The sequence below is a fragment of the Macaca fascicularis genome, chromosome 5, assembly GCF_037993035.2.
Source record: "Macaca fascicularis isolate 582-1 chromosome 5, T2T-MFA8v1.1".
In the NCBI taxonomy this organism is placed as follows: domain Eukaryota; kingdom Metazoa; phylum Chordata; class Mammalia; order Primates; family Cercopithecidae; genus Macaca; species Macaca fascicularis.
In genome coordinates this window covers 39,868,817-39,886,010 of record NC_088379.1, presented here as the reverse complement: position 1 = coordinate 39,886,010, position 17,194 = coordinate 39,868,817, and the positions used below count along the sequence as shown (strand labels likewise).

General features: G+C 45.6%; 1 protein-coding gene across 17 annotated transcripts in view; it reads left to right on the top strand.

The window, feature by feature from the left end:
• The window catches only part of RBM47 (RNA binding motif protein 47), a 207,514-nt gene that overhangs the window by 71,873 nt on the left and 118,447 nt on the right, over positions 1 to 17,194 (top strand). For 13 of the 17 annotated variants that reach the window (XM_074039623.1, XM_074039616.1, XM_015450272.4 and 10 more), the window contains one exon: positions 14,295 to 14,379. The exons of the other annotated variants lie outside the window; for them this stretch is intronic. The gene's annotated coding sequence lies outside the window, so the exon portion shown is untranslated. The remainder of the gene's footprint in view (positions 1 to 14,294; positions 14,380 to 17,194) is intronic. 17 annotated transcript variants of the gene reach the window in all.

The following is a 17,194-nucleotide window of genomic DNA, read 5'->3' as shown; positions in this document are numbered from 1 at the left end:
TTTTAGACGGAGTCTCTGTCGACCGGGCTGGAGTGCAGTGGCATGATCTTGGCCCATTACAACCTCTGCCTCCTGAGTTCAAGCGATTCTCCTGCCTTAGCCTCCCAATTAGTTGGGACTACAGGCCTGCCACCACACCTAGCTAATTTTTGTATTTTTAGTAGAGATGGGGTTTCACCATGTTGGCCAGGCTAGTCTTGAACTCCTGACCTCAGGTTATTCGCCCACCTCGGCCTCTCAAAGTGCTGGGATTACAGGCGTGAGCCACCATGTCTGGCTTTGTTTTTTTGTTTTGTTTTGTTTTGTTTTTGTAGTTTTAATAGAGACAGGGTTTCACCATGTTGGCCAGGCTGGTCTTGAACTCCTGACCTTAAGTGATCCACCCACCTCAGTCTCCCGAAGTGCTGGGATTACAGGCGTGAGCCATCGTGCCCAGCCTCAGTACATATTTTTTAGACATTTACTCATTCAATAAATGATTTAGTAAATGAATGTCTAAATGTTAAAAATAGTAGAATTCGATATAGTGTAAGTTAAAGCAAATGACAGACCAAATGTTCACAGGGAGGAAAAATGATTTCTGAGCCTGTGTTAATGAGATATCTGTATTTTAAGAGGAGAAATCCCAAATCTCAAATATCAACTTATACAAACTGTGAGTCACTTATTTCTCTGAGCTTCAGTTTTCTCCATCTGCAAAACACAAGAATAATAATATCTGTTTTGAGCACAAAATGAAGTAACAGTGCAAAGAGGTTAGGTGCAAAACTCCACTGTGGGAGCTCTGAGGAATTCAGGACGATGTAATTTACACTGAGATGTGCTTATCATCTTCTCGGGAAGACAAGATGTAACCAGAGTAAACATTAAAAAAGAATTAGAAAATTAAGTAACAATCCAAATATAAAGATAACAGGTCACTGAGCAACATATGATAAATTGCCAAATAGGATTGCCCAGGCAATAACAATTTCACAACTCAGAGGTGGGAGAAGGCCTTGTGTTTGTCTGCTGAGGAATCTCTGATTTTTTATTGTGAAACTCTAGACTCACGCATGCATTCATTCACTCAACAACTTTTTTTCTTTCTTTTTTTTTTTTTTTTTTTAAGACGGGGTTTTGCTCTTGTCACCCAGGCTGAAGTGCAGTGGTGCCACCTTGGCTTACTGCAACCTCCGCCTCCCGGGTTCAAGCGATTCTCCTGCTTCAGCATCCCAAGTAGCTGGGATTACTTACTGGTGCCTGCCACCACGCCCAGCTGATTTTTGGATTTTTGGTAGAGACGGGGTTTCACCATGTTGGCCAGGCTGGTCTTCAACTCCTGACCTCAGGTGATCCACCCACCTCGGCCTCCCAAAGTGCTGAGATTACAGGCATGAGCCACCGCACCCAGCCAGCTCAACAAATATTTATGTAGCTACTAGGATGTGGCAGGTGCTATGCTCCGTGCTGGGGACACAGATGAGCAAATACTTACAGTACTGTCCTCAAGGAAATTACAGTCTAGTAGGAACAGCCAGTCAGTGAACAAAGAAAGCCAGGAGTATTTAATTAGAAGCCATGATGAGTGCCCAAAGGGAAAGTGTACACCAAGATGTGGGTGAGAATTAAAGGGTGGGACAGTCTACTTTGGGCATTGGGGAAGTCTTCCCTGAGGAATTGACATTTGAACTGAGATCTGAAGAATGGAGGTAACCCCAAGAACTTAGCCAAGTAAGTACACTGTGGGCCCAAATGATCAGCATCTTTTATTTCCACCAATAATGAATTTAGGGGAGAGAAAAGTTGAAGCACAAATTATAATTGCTCTGCATTCTGGACATTAGGGAAAAATCAATTTTTTTTTTTTTTTTTTTTTTTTGAGACGGAGTCTCGCTCTGTCGCCCAGGCTGGAGTGCTGTGGCCGGATCTCAGCTCACTGCAAGCTCCGCCTCCCGGGTTCCTGCCATTCTCCTGCCTCAGCCTCCCGAGTAGCTGGGACTACAGGCGCCCGCCACCTCGCCCAGCTAGTTTTTTGTATTTTTTAGTAGAGACGGGGTTTCCCCGTGTTAGTCAGGATGGTCTCAATCTCCTGACCTCGTGATCCGCCCGTCTCGGCCTCCCAAGGGAAAATTCAATTTTTAATGAGCATACACTTTTACATGTGCACAACTCCCTGCCACATGCCCCCAACACACATTCTCATGCTGACACCCCATCTTCAGCTCCTCATCCCACCTCATTGTGTAAATGTATATGTATATATATATTTTTTTGAGACAAGGTTTCTCTCTGTTGCCCAGGCTGGAGTGCAGTGGCGTAAACTCAGCTCACTGCAACCTTTGCATCCTGAGCTCAGGTGATTCTCCCACCTCAGCCTCCCAAGTAGCTGGGATTACAGGCGTGCACCACCATACCCGGTGAATTTTTGTATTTTTTGTAGAGACAGGATTTCGCCATATTGCCCAGGCTGGTCTAGAACTCCTGAGCTCAACTGATCCTCCTGCCTCAGTTTCCCAAACTGCTAGTATTACAGGCATGAGCCACTGTGTCTGGCCCTCATAGTATAACCTCAAAAAGAATGTATTAGGTTGGTGCAAAAGTAATTGTGGTTTTTGCCATTAAAAGTAATAGCAAAAACCGTAATTACTTTATTTTTGAGACAGAGTCTCACTTTTTCACCCAGCCTGGAGTGCGGTGGTGTGATTGTGATCCTCCTGCCTTGGCCTTCCACAGTGCTGGGATTACAGGCGTGACCCACCACACCCGACCCTCATAGTGTAATTTTAAAAAGAATGTATTGGCCGGGCACGGTGGCTCATGCCTGTAATTACAGCACTTTGGGAGGCCAAGGCGGGTGGATCACTTGAGGCCAGGAGTTCAAGACCAGCCTGGCCAACATAGTGAAACCCCACCTCTACTAAAAATATAAAAAGTCAGCTGGGCATGGTGGCATGCACCTGTAATCCCAGTTACTGGGGAGGCTGAGACAGGAGAATTGCTTGAACCTGGGAAACAGGTTGCAGTGAGCCAAGACTGCGTTATTGTACTCCAACCTGGGTGACAGAGCCAGACTCCATTTCAAAAAAACAAAAACAAACAAACAAACAAAAAGTATTAGGCTGGGTGCGGTGGCTTAGCCTGTAATCCCAGCACTTTGGGAGGCTGAGGTGAACGGATCACTTGAGGTCAGGAGTTGGAGAACAGCCTGGCCAACGTGGTGAAACCCAGTCTCTACTAAAAATACAAAAATAAGCCAGATGCAGTGGTGCACGCCTGTAATCCCAGCTATTCAGGAGGCTGAGGCGTGAGAACCCAGGAGGCAGAAGTCGCAGTGAGCCGAGATCACGCCACTGCACTCCAGCCTGGGCGAGAGAGCGAGACTCTGTCTCAAAAAAAAAAAAAAAAAAAAGATCTTTTCAGGTCTCTAGCAGGTTGGCCTCGACGTTTCCCAGAGGCTCCTGTGGAGGATGTTCAGGGAGGCAAAAGTTTTGATCTTCAAACCTCTGGATGCCATTTTCCTGGGAGCAGCCATGACTTCTGGGAAGTCAGCTGTGCTGTGCCCTAACTCAGCTGGAGTCATCGCTGGTCCAAATCGCCTTCACAGGTGACAGCACAAGGCCACGTTGGCCGTTCATCTTGCCGAATTCTATTTCTGGGACCCACATCAGAAAAACAGTTGAGGCAATTACTGACTTTCAGATCACATTCCCATCATTCATGAGAGAGGTAGGATGGCGTGGCGGCCGCAGGCATGGCCTGCAGAATTAGGCTGCCTGATGGCAGTCCTAGCGTTGCCAGTTACTAGGTGTGGTGTGTGATGTGGGCAAGTTACTTCTCTGCATTAATGTAAATGAGACATCCTTGTCGAAACCCATTGGGTCAGATGTGCTTTAGAATCCAGAACATTTCAGATTTTAGAAAGATAATATGTTGCACGTACCCTATATTGCTTAATACCACTCATCTCGGGCAGCATTCCTTGATTACACACATCACTATTTCTTCAGCAGAGCGAATGGACACTCAGACATAGGGGAAGAAATGAAGTCTGTAGAGAGTCTCATTAGAAACTAGAAAGGGAGGGGCTGGGTGTGGTGACTCACCCCTGTAATCCCAGCACTTTTGGAGGCTGAGATGGATGGATTACTTGAGGCCAGGAGTTCGAGACCAGCCTGGGCAACATGGCAAAATCCCTTCTCTACTAAAAATACAAAAATCAAGCCGGGTGCGGTGGCTCACGTCTGTAATCCCAGTACTTTGGGAGGCTGAGGCAGGTGGATTGCCTGAGGTCTGGAGTTCAAGGCCAGCCTGTCCAACATAGTGAAACCCCATCTCTAGTAAAAATACAAAAAATTAACTGGGCATGGTGGCGGGTGCCTGTAATCCCAGCTACTGGGAAGGCTGAGGCAGGAGAATCGCTTGAACCAGGGAGGTGGAGGTTGCAGTGAGCCACAATCGCACCGTTGCATTTCAGCCTGGGCGACAAGAGGGAAACTCCATCTCAAAAACAAAAGAAATAAACAAAAATTAGCTGAGTGTGGTGGCACGTGCCTGCAGTCCCAGCTACTCAGGAAGCTGAGGCAGGAGAATCACTTGAACCCGGGAGTTGGAGGTTGCAGCGAGCCGAGATCACGCCACTGCACTGAAGCCTGGGAGATTCTGTAAAAAAAAAAAAAAAAAAAAGGAAGAAAGGGAAAGAGGGAGAGAAAGAAAAGAGAGAGAGAGATGGGGGGAAGGAAGGAAAGTAGGAAGGAAGGAAGGAAGGGGAAAATAGGATTTTGCTGCTAAATTATTTCTTTAAAATTTTGTTCTTCCTCTAGAGCAATCAGAAAGAATGCTGAATTATTTCTAAAAATTACTTGGTTTTTCAGGGTTGTGGTGCCTCTTACAGGTGAGGTGTACATCTTGGAAAGAATTCAATGAGATCATACATATAAAGTGCTGAGAACAGAAGGCACCACTGCAGGTGTGAGCTTTCATAAAGTAAACTTACTTGTTACGATGAAGCCACTGGAGACTTCATTCGTGACACCGTGGCTAGCCCAGCAGCTTTTGTCTTTTTTTTGAAGTTTGCTTTGCATATCCCACTTTTTTCCTAGGTGTTTTCCATGCTGGCCTATTTGACTTACGTTAGAAGCAAAGCAGCCCCCAGATGTTACTATTGTGCCTGGTATGTTGTCAAATTGCACTTTAAAAGGACAGAGGACAGGAAGTAATGACACATGACTCAAGTGACTGGAAATGGTTCTCGGATAGGGAGTTATCGTTGGGACAGTAATGAGAGGAAGTGCAATTCAGTTTAATGAGCCCTTAGAGAACATTCGTTCCCTGGGCGCAATTCCGCCAAGTGCATTCTTTGTACCAGGCACCGTGCTGAGTCCTGGGGTCGCGGAGATGAATATGGGACTGTGCATGCTTTAAGTGGTCCCGCGTCTCCTGATGTTCACCATTTCTATGTGAGCTTGGAGAAACCAGGTGACCTCTCTGCACTTGTGTACTCGGTTTCAGGACAAAAGGACTGGCTGGCTCATCTTACAACGAAGGCCCTATTTTACCTTCAGATGTCTCTGATCTCAAAGAACTTCTTCGCAGAGGTTGCTGGTCAACCACCGTTCAGCACTCTGAATTCAAGTAAAAGACATGGGCTTTTTAGCTTGTTGATAGTAATAGTGTTGGAACAAGTTTGATTAAGGGCTTATTATCTCTCCAAGCAGGGGATATTTTATTTCTCAAATATTGAGTATTGACTAGTGCCAGACCCTGCGTTAGGAGCTGGGAATGCCTTGGTGAAGAAGAAAAAGTCCCTTATCATGGAGCTCATATTTTAGTGGGGCAGATAGATAGTGAAAAGTGATAAAAATGAATATATAATTGGCCGGCGCAGTGGCTCACACCTGTAATCCCAGCACTTTGGGAGGCCGAGGTAGGCAGATCACCTGAGGTCAGGAGTTTGAGACCTGCCTGGCCAACATGGTGAAATGCCGTCTCTACTAAAAATACAAAAAATAGCCATGCATAGTGGCGTGCGCTTGTAATCCCAGCTACTTGGGAGGCTGAGGCAGGAGAATTGCTTGAACCTAGGAGGCTGAGGTTGGAGTGAATCGAGACCATGCCACTGCACTCCAGCCTGGGTGACAGAGTGAGACTCTGTCTCAAAAATCAAACAAAAAAACATAATGCAATTTCAGATAATAATATGTGCAAAGAAAAGAAATAAAAATAGGGAAGAGGAAGAAAGAGTATACGGTTGGTGACTGGAGAACGCTTTTAAAAGAATAATCAATTCACAAAGCATTGCATATTTAAAAAGGAAAAAAAAAGCAATCAGAAGTGGGGCGTGGTGGTACACACCTGTAGTCCCAGCTACTCGGGAGGCTGAGGCAGGAGAATCACTTGAACTTGGAGCTAGAGTTTGTAGTGAGCCGAGATTGTGCCACTGCACTCCAGCCTGGGTGACAGAGCGAGACTCCATCTCAAGAAAAAAAAAAAAGTGGTCAGAGAAGACTTCTTGGAGGAGTTGGCATTTGAGCCAAGACCTGAATTCAGTCAGGAAGAGAGCTAGGATGGGGGGTGGGGTAGAGGCTGGGAAAGGAAATTCCGGGTGGGGGCGACAGTGAGTGCCAGGGCAGGAGGAGAGGATGAGCTGGTGAGTTGAAGGAACGGCCAGAAGGCCACTGTGAGGTTGATGGAGAATGAACAGCAGGGCATGGAGCACAGCCAAGCCACTTTATGCAGGCTCCTAGAGGGAACCTCGGGAAGGACTCTGGATTTTATTCCAAGTGTGAGGAGATGCCATTGGAGGGTTTTGAGAAGGGAAGTGATGTGACCGTGTTTAAAAAGAAAGATTGATCTATCAGAAGATGGATTTGGCAGCCATATACAGAAATGAGTCTACCCCTGGTTCAAATTAATTTTGCCCACCTGATACTGCAGGATCTGGACTAGATGAATTTTTAACATGTCAACAGTTGATATACATAGCCTATTTTTATTTATATCCTTTATCTTTTTGTTTTTTATTATTTATTTTCTTTTTTTTTTTTGAAACGAAGTCTCACTCTGTCGCCCAGGCTGGAGTGCAGTGGCATGATCTTAGCTCACTGCAACTTCCACCTTCCGGGTTCAAGCGATTCTCCTGCCTCAGCCTCCCGATTAGCTGGGACTACAGGTATCTGCCACCACGCCCGGCTAATTTTTTGTATTTTTAGTAGAGACGGGGTTTTACCATGTTAGCCAGGATGGTCTCCATCTCCTGACCTCGTGATCTGCCTGCCTCAGCCTCCCAAAGTGCTGGGATTACAGGTGTGAGCCACTGCACCTAGCCCCTAAATCCTTATCTTTAAAAAAATCTTAGGGCCTCTATATTTTTCTTTTAAAAAAGGTCTTGTATAAAGATGGATTGCTCCCTTGAAGATTAAATGTTTCCAGTTTTTGAGTTGATGCCTGTGTCATCTTTTATCTTCTTTTAGTGTAACTTTTGAAAATTGTGCTGTGGCTATGCAGTGGCTCATACCTGTAATTCCCAGCATTTTGGGAGGCCAAGGTGGGTGAATCACTTGAGGTCAGGAGTTCAAGACTAACCTGGCCAACATAGTGAAACCCTGTCTCTACTAAAAATACAAAAGTTAGCTGGATGTGGTGGCAGGTTCCTGTAATCCCAGCTACTCGGGAGGCTGAGGCAGGAGAATCGCTTGAACCCGGGAGGCGGAGGCTGCAATGAGCTGAGATCCCACCACTATACTCCAGCCTGGGCAACAGAGCGAGACTCAGAAAGAAAGAGAGAGAGAGAGAGAGAGAGAGAGAGAGAGAGAGGGAGGGAGAGGGAGGGAGGCAGGCAGGAAGGAAGAAAAGTACGCTATTTGATTCTCCCCTCCTCCCTCTTTCTGTCTTCCTTGTGTATTTCCTTTAGAGACCTGGATTCTGCTTGCCAATATTAATAAAATGCACGTTGTTTTTATTAGGTACTATTTGTTTGCTTTGTTTTGTTGTTTTCTTTCTTTTTTTTTGAGATGGAGTCTCGCCCTGTCGCCCAGGCTGGAGTACAGTGGCGCGATCTTGGCTCACTGCAAGCTCCGCCTCCCAGGTTCACACCATTCTCCTGCCTCAGCCTCCCGAGTAGCTGGGACTACAGGCGCCCACCACCACGCCCGGCTAATTTTTTGTATTTTCGGTAGAGACGGGGTTTCACCGTGTTAGCCAGGATGGTCTCGATCTCCTGACCTCGTGATCCGCCCACCTTGGCCTCCCAAAGTGCTGGGATTACAGGCGTGAGCCACCACGCCCGGCCTGTTTTCTTTCTTTATACAAAGATATCTTGGGAATATTGAATATATTCACAGATGGTAGAATTGGAGCTTCCAGTTCTGCTTTCTTTGCCCTGACCTTGTTTGAGACGTGCTTGCGTCTGATATGCTGATTCCACTTTGCAAAAGTGAAAGTATGTGCTAAAGTGCCTTAAAATTAAGTGGCAATGTAAATAGAGATTAAATTGTCTTTTGAATTTGTCACCCTCAAACCACATGTATTTTGTGGCCACCATATTTTCTTCATTCTTTTAAAACTGTGACCCAAGCCCATAGTGATGTGTATACCTCTCGTGTAGAAGCAGGTCAGAACATTCACTCTCAGTTACCTTGACAAATATTTGTGGGCAGGCTGGGCTTGCTGCCTACACAGCCTCACAACAGCCCACTTTTGTGCTCAGGAAATATATCAGAACCACAAGAGGGCAGCTTGTCCAGTGAACCTAGGGGTAAAAAAGTGCTGTTCGTTAGCTACAGGATAATGAAGGGAAAGATGTCTAAATTTTTCAAAATGTTTATTGCATAAGGAAGTTTTTTTTTCTTTTTTTCTTTTCTTTTTTGTTTTTTGTTTGTTTGCATTCCTTGACAGTTTCATCTATTCAGAGAGAGAATGATTTTGGAAATTAAAAGTTTTAAGACGAGTTTCTTCATGCACACCTATTTTTGGCTTCTCTGGAATATAAATACCCATTTCCCCTTGAATCCCATATTCCTCCATCTTCTGTCCGTTCAATCTTTATTAAGGTATCATTTACATATGATAGGGCCAGGCACAGTGGCTCACGCCTGTAATCCCAGCACTTTGGGAAGCTGAGGTGGGCGGATCACTTGAGGTCAGGAGTTTGAGACCAGCCTGGCCAACATAGTGAAACTCTGTCTCTACTAAAAATACAAAAATTAGCTGGACATGGTGCTGGGCACCTATAGTCCCAGCTACTCTGGAGGCTGAGGCAGGAGAATCACTTGAACCCAGGAGGAGGAGGTTGCAGTGAGCTGAGATCACACCACTACACTCCAGCATGGGCAACAGAGTGAGACTTTGTCTCAAAAAAAATTACATATGATAAACTTCACACATTTTCAGTGGTGACTTTTAACACATGTATCCAGCTGTGAAGCCACTGCCCCATCAAGATGTAGGAACTAACATCTCTAGAAAGTTTTCTCATGCCCCTCTGCAGTCAGTCTCCCCTTGAAGACCCCACATCCCCTTTAATCTTTAATCCTTGAAAACATTTTACCTGACACAAGCATTTTGTAACTTTAAAGTAATGATCATGCACAAAACTTATGTTCTTGTGTAGACCGTGTGAGAATTTGGGAGAGATGTAAGGAAATCAAACCCAGCTTCATTCCAAGACAATTCTGTTGGGTTTGACCCTTTGTGGCTGTAGTGGTCGTTATCCTCTGGCTAATATGCACGGAGAGGGAGAACTGTCATTAACTGAATAATCATTAATTTCCCGTTTGTTCTTTAATGTTTATTTCTGCTGTATTTAACATTTATTACTGGGCTTGGTGGCTCATGCCTGTAATCCCAGCACTTTGGGAGGCTGAGGTGGGCGGATCATGAGGTCAGGAGTTTGAGACCAGCCTGACCAACATGGTGAAACCCTGTCTCTACTAAAAATACAAAAATTAGCCAGGTGTGGTAGCACATGCCTACTACTCAGGAGGCTGAGGCAGGAGAATTGCTTGAACCTGGGAGGCGGATGTTGCAGTGAGCCGGGATCATGCCATTGTACTCCAGCCTGGGCCACAGAGCGAGACTTCATCTCAAAAAAAAAAAAAAAAAAAAAAAAAAAAAAAAATTATCGCACCTACATACTTGTATTATTTAACTTAAGGAATCCTCCCTATAAGGGAAGTGCTATTATTATCCTTACAGACTGAGGAAAATAAGAGGGAAACTGAGGTACTGGCCAGGCGTGGTGGCTCACGCCTGTAGCCTGGCCAACATGGCGAAACCCCGTCTCTACTAAAAATACAAAATTAGCTGGGCATGGTTGTACGTGCCTGTAATCCCAGCTATTCAGGAGGCTGAGGCATGAGCATCACTTGAACCCAGGGGGCGGAGGTTGCAGATTGCGCCACTGCACTCTAGTCTGGGCGACAGAGCGAGGCTCCATCTCAAAACAAAAAAAAAAAAAAAAGAAAGAAAGAAAGAAAGAAACTGAGATACAGTCACGTGTGGCTTTTGATTGATTAAAAAGAATGAGTGAGGTTAGTTTCCTGATGAGGATAAGTGAAATTAAAAGTTTCTTAAGAAACTAATTTTCTCATTGATCAAAATAATATGTACCCAGGTTGGGCGAAATGGCTCATGCCTGTAATCCCAGCAATTTGGGAGGTTGAGTTGGGCAGATCACTTGAGCTCAGGAGTTTAAGACCAGTATGGCCAACATGGTGAAACCCTGTCTTGACTAAAAATACAATAATTAGCCGGCATGGTGTCACGTGCCTGTATTCCCAGCTACTGGGGAAGCTGAGGCAGGATTATCCCTTGAATCCAGGAGGCAGAGGTTGCAGTGAGCTGAGATAGCACCATTGCACTACAGCCTGGGTGACAAGAGCAAAACGCTGTCTCAAAAAAAAAAAGTAATATGTACTCAGATTTAAAAGCCAGGGCTTCTCTTTCCCTGTACATAATGCCCTTGGGCAGTGTCACCCGTGGCTGCAGCTGAATGCCATAACGACTGACCCTGACTGGCAAGCCTCCCTATGTCTGTTTCCTGCCTTCATTGTCTCCTGACAGGTCGCCCTGTCTTTAGCCCTTCTCTGCATTGTGATCCTTCTAACATGCAGTTCTGGTGATGTCACCTTCCTGATTAAAATTCTCCGATGGCTCCCTCGGCAATCAAATGTGGGCTCCTGGTTCCTTGCCTTGGCAGCGGCACATCCTGTTGCTCTCCCCTGCCTACCTTCACCCTGGCTGTGCTCAGCTCATTGTTGATCTCCAGAGATCTGTACACTCTCATGTCCCTGCACCAGGAACTGACTGTTCTGTCTGGAAAATGCCCTCTTGTCTTTCAGACGTGTCTGCCGGGTAAACTGTTATTCATCCTTGAGGACTTGGCTCACATCTTCCCTGATTAGCCCACACAGATGTGGGATCATCTTCTTCCCAGCTTCCAGGGCCCCTTGTGGATTAGAGCTGGTGTCACGTTGTTTTATAATGTCTTGTCCCAACTCTTTGCCCCACTAATCTGTACCCTCCTGGAGGGCAGTGACTTTGTCTTCTCAACTTGACATTCTAACCTAGCTCAGCACCTGGACTCACTATTCAGACTACAATACTGCAAAGGCATAGAACATATTCATATTCACCACTGCTGTTGCCATTGCCTGGCATAGGGCCTGGCCTGTAGGAGGTATTCATTTCATATTTGTTGAAAGCATTAATAGTGGGTGTTTTTAAATATCATACTGTAATGGTTTAGCCCAGGAATTGCAACCTGAAGGGCATCATCAAGCCATGGCCATCTTTTGTATGGCCTCATAGTATTTTAAGTTTTTTGAATTTGATACCTGTGGATAGAGCATGTGCTCTCCTGTTTACCACTGATTAATTGCACAGTTAATCCACTCTGATTATCATGCCCTTGACCTCCTTACTCATCTGTGACTCATCTGGTCCCTGGAGATGAGGCTGGGGGATGTGGGGAGGGGCAGTGTATTTCTTTGTTGAGGCTACCATAACAAAATACCGTGGGCCAAGTGGCTTCAACAGCAGACATTTATTTTCTCATGGTTGTGGAGGCTGGAAGTCCAACATCTAGGTGACAGCAGGGTTGGTTTACCTGGAGGCTTTTCTGCCTGGCTTGCAGATGGCTGCCCTCATTGTGCCCTCACATGGTCGTCCCTTGGTCTGTGTTGTCTGTGTCTGAATTTCCTCTTCTTCTTCTTTTTTTTTTTTTTTTTTGAGACAGAGTCTCACTCTGTTGCCCAGGCTGGAGTGCAGTGGCACAATCTCAGCTCACTGCAACCTCCGCCTCCTGGGTTCAAGCGATTCTCCTGCCTCAACCTCCCTAGCAGCTGGGATTACAGGTGTGCACCACCACGCCTGGCTAATTTTTGTATTTTTAGTAGAGACGGGGTTTCACCATGTTGTCCAGATGGTCTCAATCTCTTGACCTTGTGATCCGCCTGCCTCGGCCTCCCAAAGTGCTGGGATTACAAGGGTGAGCCACCGCGCCTGGCCGAATTTCCTCTTCTTATAAGGACACTGGTCATATTGCATTAGGGCCCATCCGCATGACGTCACTTAATCTTAATTACCCGTTTAAAGACCCTGTCTCCAAATGTAGTCACATTGTGAGATACTAGGGGTTAGAACTCGAATTTATGAATTTGGCAGGGCAGGGAGGGGCACTATATATCTTAGAACAGGAAGGGACATGAACTCTCAGGTACTGTGGTCTGTTCCTTGCATCTGATTCCTGTTTTATAACATGCCACTAAAAGGGAACACAGCAGAGACAGCATTTCGTTCACTGAGGCAGAATCTGGATGGTTATAATGTGCACCTGCTCAAACACCTGATCTCCACTCTGGTCACTTTGATCTTGGTACCATATTCATGTTTCTTAAGCAGCTAACGTTTAGCCGGAATGCCAGGTAGAACTTAGGTGCTTTTCATTTTGGAAATTCATACCCTTTTTCATTCTATCACTCCAAACACTGGTGTGTGGGCTGCAAACTTTCTTTGCCAATGGTTAGGTGGACAGGAGAGGTAAAAGCTGTATAATGACATGGCACCACCTCCATTTGCTGTAAGCAAACAGCCAGGTCCTTTATTACCCTTGAAACAGGCACTCGTGACACAGGTTGAACTCAGAGAAGCAAGTCAAATGCCAGGTTTCTGTGGGTCAAAGTTCCTTCCAGTACTGTATGTTAATCAGAAGCTCAACCTTAGTTAATTTGGCCATTGCGTTGGGAAGAACTTTGGAACCAATGATTACTGAGCTGGACTGCAGGAGTTAGCAGAGCCCAGTATTTTCTTATCCAAGAGGTATGTTGTAGTCTTTCTTGGAGGGGATCACAGGAATGAGACATTTGTCGCAGCTTTTATTTATTCTTGGTGGAACAGTAGTATAATAAAATCTTCTACACTGAACGTAGCTAATCAAAAGTATTTACTTGCCAGGTGCAGTGGCTCAAACCTGTAATCCCAGCACTTTGGGAGGCTGAGGCTGGTGGATCACGTGAGGTCAGGAGTTCGAGACCAGCCTGACCAACATGGTGAAACCCCGTCTCTACTAAAAATACAAAACGTTAGCTGGGCATGGTGGGGCGGCCCTGTAGTCCCAGCTACTTGGGAGGCTGAGGCAGGAGAATCACTTGAACCTGGGAGACAGAGGTTGCAGTGAGCTGAGATCATGCCACTGCACTCCAGCCTGAGTGACAGAGGGAGACTCTGTCTCAAAAAAAAAAGACAGGATCTCATTCTGTTTCCCAGGCTGGAGTGCAGTGGCATGATCATAGCTCACTGCAGCCTCAGAACTCCTAGGCTCAAGTGATCCTCTCGCTTCAGCTTCCCCTAACAAGCTGGGACCATGGGCGCCCAGCTAATTTTAAATTTTTTGTAGAGATGGGATCTCACTCTATTGCCCAGGCTGGTCTCAAACTCCTGGGCTTAAAGTGATGCTCCTGCCTCGGCCTCCCAAAGTGCTGGGATTACAGGCGTGAGGCTCTCCTTTCTCTCTTTGTCATAGTAAGATTTTCTTTCCTTGAGTGTCCTTTAATTAATATGAAACGGAGTAGTCTTGCAGAGCTGGCAAAATGATGTGACCTATTTTCTCCATGTATATGTGGGCCGGGGGAGATTTCCCATATTGCCTGGTTATGTAGTTTCCCTTGCAGTTCCAGGCACACACAACGGCCTGTGATAATAGCAAACACCATGTTCCTTTTTCTCACCCCCTCCCCCAGTTCCATTTAGTTATCACTAACTTTGGACTTCTCAATACCGGTCTTTGGGTCATATCTGTTATCTTTTTCATTTCACAGCTTAGGTAACGGAGGCCTTGGAAGGAGACTCTGCCTCAGGTCACCCAGCAGAGATCAGCAATCCTTGGCTCACTGAGGAGGTTTGGTAAGTTGGCTTCATCTTCACCATGACTCAAATGCACATAACCCAGGGGCAGAGAAAAGTGGGTGAACATCACATAGCAACATCAAAATGCTAACCCTTGCCACCCCACTTTGTTTTTCTTTTTACAAACATATTCTTGTTGTGTTTGTTTAATTTACTAGGCCAGAGTGCCCTGTATGTTTGTTAAGTACAAATGTCCTTAGAGGACTCCCACTGCCAAAAAGAATGACAGAGGTATATTTGAATGATTTCACTGAAACGCTTTTAATACTGATTTCATGAAAATGTCTGGCAGTGGGTCCTTCCTGCAGCGCTACTGCACATCATCAACTGTAGAATGCGGCCCCCCGCCCTTCACACACACAGTTTAACATGTCTGAAATTCAGCGCACCTTAATGCAAACAGGTCTGGTGAAATACAGCATTTCTCTGATAATCCCCAGATGACTAGCATTAAGTATTCCCTACCTCGTTTTCACACAATACATATTTTTTTTTCTTTTTTCTTTTTAAAGGGTTCAATTTTTAAGGGTAAGAAATGCATAGTCTGAGTAGCTGATTAGTAAGAAGTCTGTGCTTACCAAAGAAAGAATTTAGGTTTCTTTTTTTGTTTTTTTGTTTTTGTTTTTGAAACGAAGTCACATTATCGCCCAGGCTGGAGTGCAGTGGCACGATCTCGGCTCACTGCAACCTCCGCCTCCCGGGTTCATGTGATTCTCCTGCCTCAGCCTCTCGAGTAGCTGGGACTGACTACAGGCACGCACCACCACACCTGGCTAATTATTGTATTTTTAGTCGAGACAGAGTTTCACCATATTGGCCAGTCTGGTCTCAAACTCCTGACCTCAAGTGATCTGCCCACTTCAACCTCCCAAAGTGCTGGGATTACAGGCATGAGCCACCGCACCCAGCCAGAATTTAGTTTTCTAATACTGAAAGAAAACCTTTTTTTTTTTTTTGGTGACTTCATATGATGGTCTTGAGATGAGCACCCCAAGGACCTTGTAAATAGTGGGCACTGGCACTCAGAATAGCCTATGTGAGATAATGGAGCAGTCTTCCAGACATAAGATCCCAGAATCAGACACTTATTCAAGATTCCCTTCAGCGGGTAGGAGTTCGCAATGAAAATGCCCCATGCTATGTCCCAGAATGACTCATTCATTTATCTGTGAGAGCAGAGTCCAAATCCATGTTCATGTTAAATGTGCAGAAAAATAGCATCTTGAGAGTTAATGCCACAGAATGGGCATGATTCCCTAAGCCACATTTGCCTGATTGAGACAGATTTTAACATTTGCAAAACCTCCACGTTATGAGACCCTATAGGTGATAGTATATGATCTGTAGGGATACAAGTAAATCCACTAACAAACATTTTTTGAGCACCTGCTCTGTGGCAGACTCTGTGCTAGACTCCGTGCTAGGCTCTGTGCTAGATGCAGCATAATTAAGAAGTAATTAGGACAGAAAGGATTGCTGTCCCCACAGGGTTACTTTAGTAGTCACAGAAGATATTAAATAATATATTAACGGAGCAATGAGTGGGCTGATGAAGAATTGTAAGGACTTAAGAGTTTAAAACAAGAAAACCGGCTGGGCGCGGTGGCTCATGCCTGTAATCCCAGCACTTTGGGAGGCCGAGGTGGGTGGATCACGAGGTCAGGGGTTCGAGACCAGCCTGACCAACATGGTGAAACCCCATCTCTACTAAAAATGCAAAAATTAGCTTGGTGTGGTGGCGGGCGCCTGTAATCCCAGCTACTCAGGAGGCTGAGGCAGGAGAATTGCTTGAACCTGGGAGGCGGAGGTTGCAGTGAGCTGAGATCGCGCCACTGCACTCCAGCCTGGGCAAAAGAGTGAGACTCTATCTAAAAAAAAAAAAAAAAAGAAAAAGAAAACCTAGGCTAGCCAGAATGGCTCATGCCTGCAATCCCAGCACATAGGGAGGCCAGGGTGAGAGGATCACTTGAGCCCAGGAGTTCAAGACCCACCTGGGCAACATAATGAGACCCGTCTCTACAAAAATTTTAAACATTGTCATCCCATTCTCTACTGGAAAATAAACAAATTAGCTGGGGGTGCTGGCACACACCCATAGTCCCAGCTACTTGGGAGGCTGCAGTGAGAGAATTGCTTAGGCCTGGGAGGTTGAGGCTACAGTGAGCCAAGATGGCGTCACTGCACTCTAGCTGGGGCAACGGAACAAGACCCCGTCTCCAAAAAATAAATAAATAAAAACAAGAGGACCTAACATAATCTGAGTCAGGAGGGGACTAGCGGGAAGGTTTCTTGGAGATTAAATGGCGTTCTGAGACCTGGAGGATAGGCAGAGGGGGATTGGTGACAGGCGGCAGTGGCTATGTCAAACAGCCTGTGCAGGGTCCCAGTGTGGAGAGAGTGTTGAGAGGGGTCAAGGAATAGCATGAACTATGGGGGGAAAGGGAGGGAGAGTGGCTTCACGTGAACAGGTGTTTGTTGTAAAATGAAAACTTAGTCAAATTTCTGGAAGAATCTTTAAAACCTCTTAAAGAGATGGATTTCAGACTGATGATCAGATTTTGTTGTTTTCGTGGTTCAGACAGAAATCTTACCTTGTCTAAATCAGCACTATGTCCTAGAGTTACAGCCCAAGTCTTGCTCCCCTGCTAATCCTTTGAATTTTCCCCAAATCTATGTTCTTAATTTCCCTCACCTACCTCCCCCAGGAAGGTAATCAGCTTCTAATAAGAGGTGGTTTTCACAGACAATGTGTCCACATTTCTTTTTCTCTGCATCCTTGATGGCATCAGGGAAAGGTGATCATTGACATAGT